Raw genomic sequence first — 14,721 nt, 5'->3', positions numbered from 1 at the left:
TGACGATGGTATGCGCCATTTAGTTCTAGCACTGATGTGTATCAGGAGGGGTGTAAAGTTCAATAAATTCTTCCATTGAGATTCCAAGTTATCCGTATATCACACTACTATCAGAGTGTAGCTCTTGTAAACCACAGCGGTGGCAATAAAACACTTAATTGCTTTAAGTGTCTGCAACAGTCCATCCAAACTTCCAAATTTCACTGCAATTATTTTATTCTGTAACTTGGGCAAGAAATACTTTGAAAATTTGACTTTTAATCCCCACCAAAAATATATATATCTCCTAATCCCCCACTGTCATATTCCTCCTCTTCAGTGTGGCACCGTTGACTGTAAAAGCAACAGACTCAGAACAGACAGTCAATTAAATGCTGAGTTGGAAGCACTGGCATGCTGCCTCCTACGAGTTGTTGTGTCACTAGCTGTGGCAGCCGGGCCAAAACCTGCTGATAAACACTCTCACACACACCTAATTCCTCAGAAATACACCACTTCAATGCAAGTTTTTACAGTTTTCTATTGCTGCCAAAATTACAAAAGTATTTGGACAGTACATATAGCCGACACCCACGTGTTATTCTCCATTTTTTCTACTTCCCTGGATTTTTTTTGTCTAAACAATGTTTCACTGCACTATTGTTTTTTCCAATCAGAATATATAACATTTCCCTTCTCAGGATAAGCAGACATTTGGCTAGCAGTACTTAAAATTGTCTGTTTGCCAGTGCTCAGCTTGGCGGTCTGGCCTCAAGTAGAGTTCAGATGGATTTGAAAGGAATCTGTGGGAGTTTAAATGTTGTTTCATAATAAAGGTGAGGACTTTAAAGGCTTCCATGAGCCAAGTGGAGCATCTTTGAAAATGTCTGAAAAATACACTCCTTTTGGTGAAAGTGTGATCTCAAGTTCAGTGTGGAAAAAACATCCCTGGACTTCTGCAGCTGAGATGTGAACAAACCAAAAAAAAAAAAGAAAAAAAAGAAAGTTGAAATATCCCTGCCACAAAAGAAGATATAATGCAACACAGAAACCTTTTTCCTTTCTTATTTAATGCTTAGTAGAAAAATAAATGACGAGGGAAGGGCCAATATTCAAACTTGAATTAAGGGTTATTTTACAAAATGAGAAATTACAACTTGGAACAAGAGTTCCTTTGACCTTTTATTCACCTTAACGGTCTTGTTTTATTTTTGCATTGGTCTAGCTGCACATACAATCTCAACAAAACAAATGCAAGTTTGTGTTTGTAATGAGAAAGAAAATTGAAAAGTTCAAAGATAATGAAATCTTTTCCAAGGTAGTATATATTGTACCTCCACAGGCACAAATCTGAATTGTTTAACATACAAATTTTGGGATATTTTGAAAAGCAATCCAAATGGAAAATTGTATCTTTGAGGAAACCTTTGAACTTGCCAAACTGAGTCAATAACTGATACAATCTTTTAAAAGTCATCATACTGTAAGTGAACTAGGTGTAAAAAAAATCATGGTGAAAGCTTTAATAGTCCAAAGAAGCTGTTGTTATAGCCTTTTTCCCAGAAAAACAACAATAACACTTTAAAGCGGATAAAAGTACATTTAAATACTAATTTTATGAGTTAATGTTAATTTTCCCTTTTTTTCCTTGCACAAATTTTCTCACTGTGGATTGTCCTGCTTCCACAGAGAAATCACAATGACTATATATCTGTTTCAACCCAAAGAGGTACATTTATAAGACTCACTGAATGGTTAAGCTGTGTTCCATTTGAACTGGAAGCTTGCAGCAGCTTATGAGTCTGATGAGAGAGTTGAAGCTCTTAAAAGATTTTAAAATCAGCTATTTGTGTGTGAAAAATAGACAGGTGGAAAATATTTGAAATAACTGTCAAGATGTCTTGGTATCGCTATCCAAGCAACTTTACCCTGAGAGTAACAGGCAAAATATAAAAGAAGTGTAAGAAAAACCTAGGAACAACACACCTACCACAACCCCTTACTGCTGTTGGAATGAAGGGGCACTGTTGTACATTTAGAAAGAGAGTACTCAAGCTTAACTAAAGGTGTGCAAGGAGGAAACCTTTGCTTCCTGAGAAAAACATAAAGGCCAGATTAAAGTTTCCCAGACATAATGTAAACAAAGACTGGGACATCTAGAATAATGTGCTGTGGAAAGACTAGTCCAACATGAAAACAATTCTGGCACCAGATATGGTTCAGAGACACTTTGCTGCAGCAAAACCTGGTAAGCTCCTGTTTTACAATCTGCCACAGATACCACAACGTACCAGAGGCTGCCTAAGAAAAATGTGAGACAGTCAGTAGAAATTATTAAAACTAAAGCAAAGCCAGACCCTGCAACATGACAATGACTGAAAAACAACATGTGAATCCAGCAATGGCTGTATGACAATCAAGAAACAGATTCAAACTCAGATCTTTATCGAAATGACATGCTGTGGAGTGAGTTTGAGATGGGCAGGAAACCCCTCAAGCATCTCACAGCTGGAAGTGAGGAGGAGACAGACAAACTTTCCTCAGACTAATGTCAGAGATTGTTAGATGGCTATAAGAAGTGTCTCGATGGTGTTGTTTCTACCAAAGGAGGTAACAATAGCTATTAGGTGGCAGGGTGTTCCACATTATTTCTTCAATCCCTTTTTCACAAATTGCTAAAAAAGGTTGATATAGAACATTCCTTTTCACAGAAGTAAATATTTAATTAAACATGCTAATATTAACAAGAAGTAAATGAAACAGCAACAACATTAAGTCAGCCAAATAAGCAAGGAACTATAACATTTTGAGGATTAGTGCTTTAAAAACCTGAGACGACAGGAATGACTAGTCTCTGCAGTCCAGCAGCTGTATCTACTGAGTAAGCCATTTCTCTCCAAGACTTGCTCTCGTCTTGACAATCTGAAACATTTTCTGTAACAGAAATGTTTTGTTTACAGTTTGCCAAAATATTTTGGTCAAAGTCCTAAAGTCACAGACTTCCTATGGTTAAGAGTTAAACAGGTAAAATGTATCTGGACTACAGTTTTAGTAAAGGACTCGTCAAAGAGCTTTCATACATCAAAATGCATTCTCATCCAAAATTTTTCACCCATTTTTAGGATATGCATTTCTTGCAGGGTAAGCATTGCCTTTTCTCTTATGTGAGGACTGAACCACCTTTTCTGGAAGTATTAGACAACAGACATACAGAATGGAATGCACAAGGCTTTATCTTGTCTCCTGAAAGAAAAAAAAAACTCCTTTAATACCTTTAATGTGGTCATGTTGTGAACATGATTGCACACATTTCCTTGAGAAGACAGAAATTAATAAAGTACACCAGCTCTTTCTCTTTTTTGCTCTCATCATATTTTTTAAAGGGGTTGCCAGGCTGTTTTCTGTCCTGCCATCGTTGTTGGGATATGAGGAAATTTCTATTACCCAGGTCTAAATGTGAGAAAATGAAAAATATTTTGTAGAATGGTGGAAACGTGTACATTGGGATAGATTCACAGTGTTAACATGCATTAGGTTGGGGTAGCTTGTACCATCATCTTGTATGTTTTTTTCATATATTTTTTCATATTTATTAACATCAACTGGAAGGATGGGAATTAACTTGAAAATCCTGAATGCCTCCAAATGATCAGTATTTTCTGAATTATTCAGAAAGTAGGTCAGGCCATCAGTTTCACTTTCAGTAAAAAGCAGGGGGAGTCCCGAGGTGAGTGCTGAAGCATCAATTATCTAAGGCTGAGTTTATTCCACTGTAAGGCAATAGAGACAGGCAGTAGTGTGTTATATAGATTAAGATGTATATTTCAGAACTGCCTTAAATCTTATTGTGGCTTACAGTCATTTAACAAAATCACGGTATTGAAATATTAAAATCTTTAACTTCAGGTATATGTTAATTTCAATAGAAGTAGGCATCAGTTTATTTGCTGTTCTAAAACATGACAGCAGCATTTTCTGGGGGATATCCTTCATTGATCGCCAGTTACCACTTCTGGAAGACGGTTCGGTTCATGTTAGGCGTAAAAACTACCCTCACTTATGTGAGCTGAGTTGCACACATGGCTAACGTTGGCTATATGACCGTGACAGAAAAAAAAAAATTCCCCATTTAAAGTTCACCGCCACATCATGATCCATGATGGGCTGAAATGACACCAGATGGTGAGAGCACCCCCAGTCCCAGGAGCCAAGATTGACATAAATGTGACCTTCAACTGGCCTCAATTTGAACCGGAGCGCAGCGTGAGATAGCACTGGGTGCATTACTGGAAATATACACAGAAATAAAAAAGATCAGTTGTCTGTGTGACCTTTTAACGCAAGCAGAGGACGTTTTTTTAATTTGTCCATGAAGACGGAGCAAGTTATTGGTTTTGTCATTACCGGCTGTCTAAACCTTGCTGCCCATTTTGTTTAAATATATCTTTTTAATTTTATTTTTACATAATTATCTAGATGTACAGATGTAGCTAATGTCTTTTTACATTTTTACTGATCTTCCCTCCAGGAAGTGTAATGCACATGAAAGCAAAATGACTCCAACGTTATCTGCAACAATATAAATAATTGAAATAGGATCAATGGGGTTGGTTCTTTGACTCTGACAGTTTCATCTTATTTAAGCTAAAGACTCAAAGGTTTCTAAATGACTCAGCATATAAGTTTAGCCAGGCTTAATTGTTCAGGTCAATATATCTGATCAATATCGGCAATCCCATCATCCATCCATTTTGTATCACGTCTATCCCTTGTGGGGCCCAGCTGTCAATGGGCGAGAGGCGGGGTACACCCAGGACAGGTTGCCAGTCTATCACAAGGGCAACACAGAGACAAACAGGACAAACAACCATTCACACACACACTCACACCTAAGGAGAATTTAGAGAGGCCAATTAACCTAACAGTCATGGACTGTGGGAGGAAGCCGGAGAACCCGGAGAGAACCCACGCATGCACAGGGAGAACATGCAAACTCCATGCAGAAAGACCCAGGGCAAGGGTAGGACTCGAACCCAGGACCTTCTTGCTGCATGGCAACAGAACAGCTCTACCCACTAAACCACTGTGCAGCCCGACAGTCCTATCAGACCGAGAAAATGTAAAGTAAAAGAGTCTGAAAATTGAACATAAGAGAACCCCAAAGCATGATGTTGCCACCACCCGTGATAACTGTTTAACAGTTCAGCTTTTACAGCGTCACCTTGGCAACTCCAAACATCCTTCTGGCCAAACCGCTCCGTACTTGTCTCAGCATAAAACTGTTCGACAGAAAGCATTTGGCTTGTTAATGTGGAAGACACTAATCTCTTAGTGACTGTATCGTGGAATACCTTCAAAGACTTTCTGCCTCAATGTGCCAAGTAATTATTATTCTCTATCTGAATTTAGACAGCGTCATATTGTTAGAAGCACTGTACATGAGGCAAATAGTTTACATGATATTTCTTAAAGGATTAATGGTATAACAACTAACTAAATCAAAACTCAATAGTTTAGTATTTTATCAGTATCATGTAATCATGAGATGTTTTTTAAATGAGATGGAAATGGGCTTCCAGAGAACAGAAAATGTTGCTGTACTAACCCCCAAAAATATTTTCTAAGTATTAGTAGGCTGTTTTGAGACGCCACTTGTAAGTTCTGGATTTTTCTTTCATCTGGAGCAATAATATATTGCCACTGACAAGCATAATGGCATATTACCTAGCATGAGCTTAGCACTTATTGTGTCAGTAATAGAAAACGTGGTGGGGAGCTTTGTCTGCTCCCAGCGCTGCACTGCAGGAGCATCTAAAACCCTGACCTTTCTGTTTCTTCTTCCTTTGATCTGCCCAGACAAGAACTACTTTCTCTTTGTTGGGCCAGTGGAAAAAAAAGGCTTTGAACTTAGCCTGCCACTCAGTGATTTAAGCGAACAAAGTCTCCATATTGGCAACCCAGCAGGCTCCTTCTTACTGTCATGGATTAAGAGGAAGTGAGAAGTCTTTTCAGCTCCCTGAATATCTGGAGGACAGTAGCTCACCACAGAGAAGAGACGGAGGAGGAGAAAAAGATCGCAGACTTTAAAATGGAGCCAAAGTTTCATAGAGTCAGCTAATTGTTGAGCTGATTAAATGTCAGCTTCATAATAACCTTTTTCATTGTAGCCTCCAGCAACAGCAATGGGCGATTATTTTAGCTTTTAGTTAAAACAGACAACAAAAAAGCTTTGGAATATAGATGTTAAGCAATATGCCATTGGCATTGTTTGACAACATGCTGACAAGTTTTTTTTATCCTAAACCAATTAAACAAGAAAACAAGGTTCAGTTGTCTTCAAACGGGAGTCAACCTAAAACCTGTGAAGGGTTCATTTCAGTACACTATTAATAAAACTTGCTTCAAATTGGGCTCTGTTCAGCTCTACTCTACAGTTAGCATGTTAGCAGGCAGACTCATAGCTTACTTTTTACACAAATGCATACATGGTGATTGCAATGAACCACTGTACAATTTAGCAACAACATTATTTTCCGCTATGGGTGAGAGCCACATTTCTTAAAAAAGGGGGGTTACTTATAATAACTCCCAAAATTAGCAATGCTTTAGTGCAGGTTTCAGTTTACAGACACTTTATCATTTATTTTTGACCATCCCCGAAACTCATCATAAACATAAGCATGGGTTTGAAAATGTGATTTGCTTTCAGTTAAATATGATTTTATATCTTCAGAACAGAGATGGACAGAGTCATTGTTTCTCCAAGTAACAACAAATGTTCAAACCTTTCAAGTCCCAAATCCAGGTTTACCCTGGATGTGCTACCAACTCTAGCTTGTGAAATTCATTGAAGCCAAGTGTTGCTCAGTTATGGCAACATGTTAAAAAAAGAAGTAATTTTAAAATAATCAGCCCAGCTAGAATGCATATCTAGTTATAGTTTTTTTTTTCTTAAAAACGCATTGCATCACTCTTCAGTTACTCTTGTTTAAGTTACACCTTTTTGTGTTTTTTCTTTCCCGTGTGTAAGCAATACTTGTTTCATTATTAATCAGTTTGTGTTAATTTATGTGTGAAAAGCACCCCAAACAAGAATTATTGCACATTATGTTCAATAATGGAAAAATGCCATACTTCTAACAAAAATTATTTAGACAGACAGACAGACATACTTACTGAAATAAGAAAGCCTTAAGTCCTGCATGATTATCTTTAATAAACAAAATATTACAATAAACGTGAAATAACTAAGTGCTCTTGGAAAACAAATACATTTTTGTTGTGTTTGGAAGTAAAAATAAGGTAGAAATAGAGCAGAAGCCAACATACCTGCCGCCTTTGATGATTGGATGATAAGGGGGAATCATCCACTCTACTTAATGGAGATGTCGGACCACAGTCAAAGCATGTTCCATTCAGTCACCTCTTGCTGACACCTCTGATTGCCTGGAACTGAACTCATATTTTTCACCTGTACTCTTAATGCACACACACACACATGATGGAGTCCATGTATCTTCTCCCCCACACGTGCAAAGTAATCCAATCTCCGCAGTGCAGGTGATTATGCTCACCGGTGCCGACTGCACACATGAGATGGATTTTTTTTTTTTTTTTCACCCTCCGTGGCTCAAGTTGAACAAAATTTAGTAGATGCTGTACCACCCACTGTCTCTTTTTTGTTTGCCCTTGTAGCAACAAATTAACATCTCAGCACAGATGTTTGAGCGCTGGAAACAGAGAAATGGGATAACACGACTTCAAGCAGCAGGGGTGAGTGCCGATCCCAAGCACACAATATGGTAGCAACACAGTGACCCACCTGTTCCCCACAATGATTATTCTGCTGTCGTTTATAAATAAAGAACAGGTGTACATGTGCGTTACCGCCTGGCTTGGTGAGGTGTCCAATGCTAAAAGATGACTAAATTAAAATAACATAAAACATCACATTTCCAACTGTCATAAAAAAGGGTTGGTTATGTTGTTTTTGGGGCTATTTAACTAACAATGATCTCAATGCATCTGTAGCAGCATAGCCCTATCACTGTACATAATTGGACATTTGTGTACTGTTTTAAGAAAACATTAAAATAAGGTCTGCCTCTTGACAGTAACATTGTATAATCAGGCTCTGCATGGTCCACATGTTATGTGTACTGTTTAGGTCAGGGCAAGTCTTAAAGGTAAATGTTAGCCTGATTTGTCCATTGCAAAAACGGCTTTGATTTGAACTTGTTAGCATTTGGAGCCAGTTATGTCCAAGTCTATGTCTTCTTTGCAGCTGATGATTTGAGATTAAGTTAAAGGTTTTGAAGGTATTCCAACTTCTTAATTATTCCATCTATTGTGTGTACTACAACAGCGTCACTGGCAGAAAACAATCCCCAGCATCAACCTGTCACCACCATGCTTGACAGTTGATACAATGTGCTTAAGTTTGAAAGCTTTTTGTCAATGTGGCCAAAAAACTTAATCTTTGCCTGGTCTGATTAAAAAAAACTTTCCCACATAAGGAATTTTAATTTTCCACATGGGCAGCTGTAAACCTCGAGGTTGAAGGATTTTGTACCATACATGTCTTCTTATGTGAGCACCATCTCAGCAGATGGCCATGCGCTGTTAAACTTGCTTCACATTGGAGAGTCACACCGGAGTTCCACTCTTGGTGGTTCTTCGGTTGTTCCAACCCACCTTTCTTTCAGCCAAGGGTTCAAGCATTAGTATTATATAGTATTCTTTCAATGGACTAAGCAGGCCAACATGATTATCTGGAATGTCCTTCCAAAAGCGGCATCCTAAAAAACTATGGAAATTTTGGGAACAAAGCTTAAATCTGGGTCTGTGGCTGGAAACCAACCAGTTCCAATGATCTCCAATGATCCTCAACACTTTATGCCAGTAGCTTATGCTCATGCCACCAGCATTCATCTTTATTTATTTATTTTTTTTGCCCTGGGTGCAACTGAAAAGAATGCAATTTAACAAAATACACAAAGACACACATGAGAAACAACCATACATACACAGACTCACACCCAAGGGCATTTTAGGGAGACCCACTAACCTAACAGTCATGGTTTTGGACTGTGGGAGGAAGCCAGAGTACTGATGAGAACCCACAGAGGCACGGGGAGAACATGCAAACTCTGTGCTGAAAGACCCCTGGACCTTCTTGCTGCAAGACAACAGTCCTATATTCACTGTGCCACTGTGCAGCCCTAGTATTTTGAAGCCATTATGTCTAATTTTGAAATAGATTGGGCTACAACTGCGAAGTGTGTCTGAAGGAGCCGAGAAGAGTTTCAAACCCAAGAATAATGTGGCAACTGTCGAGCAGGGTGGTGGTGGGATTGTGTTGTGAGATTGTTTTGTGGCGATAGAAGCAGGTGTCTTCTCTGCAGCTTGCTAAGTGACATCTAGCCAGATATTGTAATTGATGTCTGCATAGGTTTAGGCCTTTTGGCATCATTTTAGCATTGTGTGGATCAGAAACAAAGTCCAAATCAATTCACACTTGTAATTATTTAACAGTAGTGGGACAAACACCTCAAATTCTTTTAAGTTGTTTGTTGTGTTACCAGTCAACCACAAAATAATAATGGTCCATAAGAATCATTACAGCATACATGACCCTGATGAGTGTGTATGAATGTCTCTCCTTAACTGTAAACAAAGAATAGAGCTTTTGCAAGGTGTAGCATGTGCATATGCAAGAAGCTTGAATATAAAAAGCACATAAAAGCTAATTAAAGGGGAGAATATCAGGGTTCAAACAGCTAAAGAAGATTGCAGAGAAAACTAAACAGTGTACAATTAAAATAAGATGCTGTATCCCCTATAAATATTTTGACAAAATATGCTTTACCCTTTATGCACCAATACCACAAGCTCCGACCAGCCTCACTTTCGTTTACAGTTTTTGGGGTATTGCTTATTAGGGAACTGCATCTTCAGACAATAATAGTGTTATGTGCCGTGTCGGTTCACCACACCAAATGTTTTGCACCCAGGTCAAAAAGTTCAAATTTGGTTTCCTCTGACCAGAGCACTTGCTTCATGTTTGCCGTGTCCTTCACATGGTTTCTGATAGGTTTGGCTAATTTCTGAACATGCAAAAAGAGTTTGAATATGAACAACTAATTAGAGACAAATGTGAAGTGGTGGAGAGCAAAACTAATACCAGTTTAAATAATAAGCTTCAAGATAGCGTTCACGCTGTAAATATTAAATATTTTGACAAAAGCAGCTTTTGGTTTTACAGATTATGACCAGAATGATCAACTCAACCAAAATATAGCAGGCCTTCTGCCCTGTGAGGGGAGGATTTACTGAGCTGCAGCAAACCCGGCATGCAGACACCAACTATCTGGGTTTGCTGTGGGCTGTTTGTCTGTCACCTGCGTCTGACCCCTATCAAGCTGGATCACACATTATCACAACAGCGATAGACAAGCCGCCCCAGTTTCATAAATGGCAAGTCCTCCGATTCTCTCTTTTCATGCACCCCCTCCCTCGAGGTATGACACCGCTACTTATTAAAAAAAACTGTTAACCAAAAAAAAAAAAAAAGCCACAGCACAGTCTCTGAGTCCCTCTGTTTTAAACACTCCCACAATTCCTGCTTAGTGGAGAGCTGAGAGCTGCAGGTAGCAGATCTGCGTAGACTGTTTGAGGCAGTAATTGAATGGGGCGCTCTCAGAAATCATGTCAAAATATTTTCCAGTTGCTCTGTTGAGTATATTGCTGCATTCATGGCCAATAAGAGGCTTTGTCATCCCATTATGGGGCCCGTGTCGTAGAGACGCGTTGGCTAGCGACTCCTCTCGGCTCATTCGTGTGACTGAAGGGAGAAACTTTTTAATGGGATCCTGACAATGACTATTATCAACCCGCAATTCTCTGTTCTTGTGAACGTTGCCCAATTAATTGCATTTACAGACTCTGAAATGAACTATGACAAATGCTTTAAGTCAACAACTCCCACACTAATTTGCATGGTAATGAATAAGTCTCTCTGGGAATCTGAAACCATTCTATATGAGCTCTTTGGAAGCGATGCTACGGACTTCCTTGGAAACAGAAGTCTGGGAATGGGAGGTGAGCACAAAGTAAGGCTCTAATCGAATACATTGTGAGGAGATTTCCCGCCGGTGGAAATCTGCCTGGCTCCGTCTAGAGCCCATAAAAAGAGCCATTTATAATGGAGGAGCTGTGTCTTCTAACAGATGCGCTGCTGAGGGGTATTGTTCCGCAATAATCAGGCCCTATCTCAGTAAAGACAGATGCCTTTTTGAAAACATGATTGATTTCTAAACGAGTTGAGCAGTTTTAAGATTAGATCATAAATAAATACAAAGCTAAAGATTGAGCTGTGTAGGAGAGGAAGACCGTTTCTGTTTTCCAATGGCAATGGAAATATTACTTGTGAGGAAGAGCACCGAAAATGCAGTTTTTTTATTTATTTTTTTGCCAGTGCTAAAATGCATATAAAATGACAACTTTTACATGTGAAAAAAATACAACTGTAACACATTAGACAAAGTGTATTGCTTAATACATATGAGGCTTTGCTAATGCATCCATACAGTACCTCCTGAATTTTATTCTGGGTTATAACCATAGACTTTAATGTATTTTATTGAGATTTTTTATGATACATCAACACAAAGTAACATATGGCCATCAAGTAGGAGGAAAAAGATACAAAGTTTTTTTTACAAATGTAAATACAAAAAAAACACAGCAATTTGAATCTGTGCCAATAAAAACAACAACTTTGGTCCCATCCATAACGACGATTGTCTGCAGCACATCCAGAGTTACAAGGCACCTCTTGGCTTATTCTGTGATTGGCATTTTCCTTAAGCATATTAATATCCTCACTTCAGCATCAGTTATTTTCTCCTGAGCTAGCCGTTCCATTTCACATTGCCTGTTGAACCCCAGTCCTGGTTTCTTCCACAGACTAATCCTTTAGCATTCTATCCTAACTAGATCTTCACATCTATAGTGTATAGTTTGGCTTGGGTTAAACTTTTTTTCCCCCACCTAAACTTGTGTATGAAGTACAAAAGGAATGTATGAAGTGCAGAAATTAGAACTCCCAGGAACTCCACCCCCCTAACCACAAAGACACAAACAAATTGTTGGGCTTAAATCTTTAGGGCAGCTTTATGGATTCTCAGCACAGCGTCGGGTGAAGGGCTCGTGCAGCCATGCGAGACCAGCCACTGGAAGGCTAAATATAAAAAGAGAGCCTGGGATATTTGTCTGCCGTATCTAACATTCTCGGCGCAGCAACACACAGTAAACTCGGGGGAAAAGAGCACATGGGAAGAATTGGCAGCTCGTTGAGGATTTCTTGTTTATGTCGCAATGATTGGGAAGGTGCAGGGAAGATTGCAGGTGTAAGCACTTTCTCGTGATTTTTCTATTGGCGCCCAATAAATCCTAACCTTGCAGAGTCCTAACCTAAATTGTTTGATAAATGTAAATGGACTGCTAAACAGCCGCAGCGGTGAGTGCAGCACAAACTGGCTCGCTCCCTGGTGATGGAAGGAAAATCTGCTTTGATGCAAGGTGCATGCAATGCCACAGACCCTCTGTACATATTAGATGTAATGTGAAGAGGCGCAAAGCAGCACAAGGGACTTTGCTTCATAATCTACTCGGGCATTCACAGCACCTTTCCAGCTCAGCCTATAATACCCTCAAATGGGTTTCACTGCTAAGGCTAGAGGCTGCCCAGGCAGCTCCAGAGACACAGTCCCATTGCGATGAGAAATGTCCAAAAGCAAACGACGCAGCAGAGAACACACAAAGAAGTAAACACAAAGTCTCTTCATCTGGCAGAGAACTAATTATAGAAGGTTTAGCTGGTGAGCGGTGCCGCTGGCACACGAGTCTATGAAACAGAGGCGCCGTGGAGTCTGCCAGTGGCTTCTTTTTCTCTGATGCACAGACACAATGTACTAACATCTTAGAGAGTCAAAATGTGGCTAAGCATCTGGATGAATGGTTAAAGCAAGGACATACAGTTAAACATGGACATTTCACATTCAAAGCAATGACAAAATATTGCAGCAGTGAGTAATGCCATGAAAAAATAGAGTGATGGAGCTATGTGGGAGGGTTTTATTTTTATTCTCCTAATTACTAGAATGATTAATGACCGCTATTAAGACTTTTTTTTTTAAAACAGCAAGAGAGCTCATCTCTCAGAGGCTGGGAAGTTTGTTGGAGGTTTGTTTTAAATTGAATGATTGGCATTCGTGCTGTGTCCATCCTAAATTCATAGGCCTGTCATACCTTGAGGGCTCTCCACGGGTGAATGTGCTGTGCAAAGATCCTTGTTTCTGCAGAAAGCTGAATAATGGGCAAGCATTAATGTGGGAAGAGAGCAGTGTCACTGTCTACCCCTGGATAGCCTATGCAGTCCATCTGCTTCCTGAAAATGTTGGTACTGAGGTGAGTTAACATGTTATAATACATCATGTCTTCATAGATCACAAGTTTTTGTTTTAACATGCCTCAGTAAATACAAACATGGTGTTTTTATTTAATGTTAGTCTACACAGAATCTCATACTGGCCTATGCATATTTCACAATAAGCCCCCGCACTACAGGTACAAATCAGAGTCGGGCTGGGTGCGGGGCTAATGACCGGGTCCTTTAAAACATAATTTTTTCAAAATGCACATGCCTGCAACAGCAGGACTCACAAGCTTTGGCACCACAGAGTGCCAAGTCCATCAAACAGGTATGAAGTATAAACCAAAAGAACAACAAAAACATTAGGATACATGGTCACTAATAAAATAACACAAAGTCAAAGCAGTTCAGCACCACGGATAGCGACACTCACATTAACTTTCAACTCAGTCTGTAAATTTCCATAGTAAAACACAGACATATCCACAGAAATGTCTAAATCTAGGTTAAATGCTCATATAAACCACTACAAACACCATTAAAACTATAAGCACTTGAATCAAAAAGCAAACAAGATCCATAAATGCTATGACTCCATCTAGGTCACAGCCAATCACTTTACAACTCATATAGTGCCTCAGCCGAACCCAATGAGATATAGTATCAGATTTGTCCCCGCTGATGTTCTTCAACCAGGGTTTTACCTCTTCTTACACTCACCTTTATTTTTGCGAGGGATTTCGCTTCGGAGTGTAACTGAAAGTAAAGTGAGGCAGGTATGTATTGCTCGTCTCTTAAGGCAACCGTGAAAGCAGCACACAAATGTGTCTGACAGACTTATGTTTAACTTATGATTATCAAAATAAGGAACAAATCGTCCCATATTGCTTTAAAACGCATGTAACATCAACCAAAAGGACAATTTCATATTGGCACAGGTGGCAACTTACAGCTAACTGCACAAACATGACAATGGGGGAAAATAACTCTCCTGTTGGGAAATATTGACTTAGTTTTCACTTCTTTGTTGGGAATCTTATGTATCCAATCTGATGTATATTGTGTCTGGGGATGAATAAGGTTTTGCAAACACGTCATCCACACCAGTAAAACAAAGTCAAGTAGATTCCTCCTAAATGTTTCTTTATTTAGTGGAGCAGTCTTTTAACATGGCTCAGAGATCATTTTAAGGCCATGTAAAAGCAAAAGCTAGACACCGTGATGTCAGTAGAACTGACGTTACTTTGTCCAGTTTTCAGCTGCCATTTAGTTTATATGCTTGGAGAAAGAAGAGGTGCAGTGAGATG

The sequence above is a fragment of the Fundulus heteroclitus genome, chromosome 17 (assembly GCF_011125445.2).
Source record: "Fundulus heteroclitus isolate FHET01 chromosome 17, MU-UCD_Fhet_4.1, whole genome shotgun sequence".
Taxonomy (NCBI): domain Eukaryota; kingdom Metazoa; phylum Chordata; class Actinopteri; order Cyprinodontiformes; family Fundulidae; genus Fundulus; species Fundulus heteroclitus.
Note: the sequence above shows the minus strand (reverse complement) of the source record.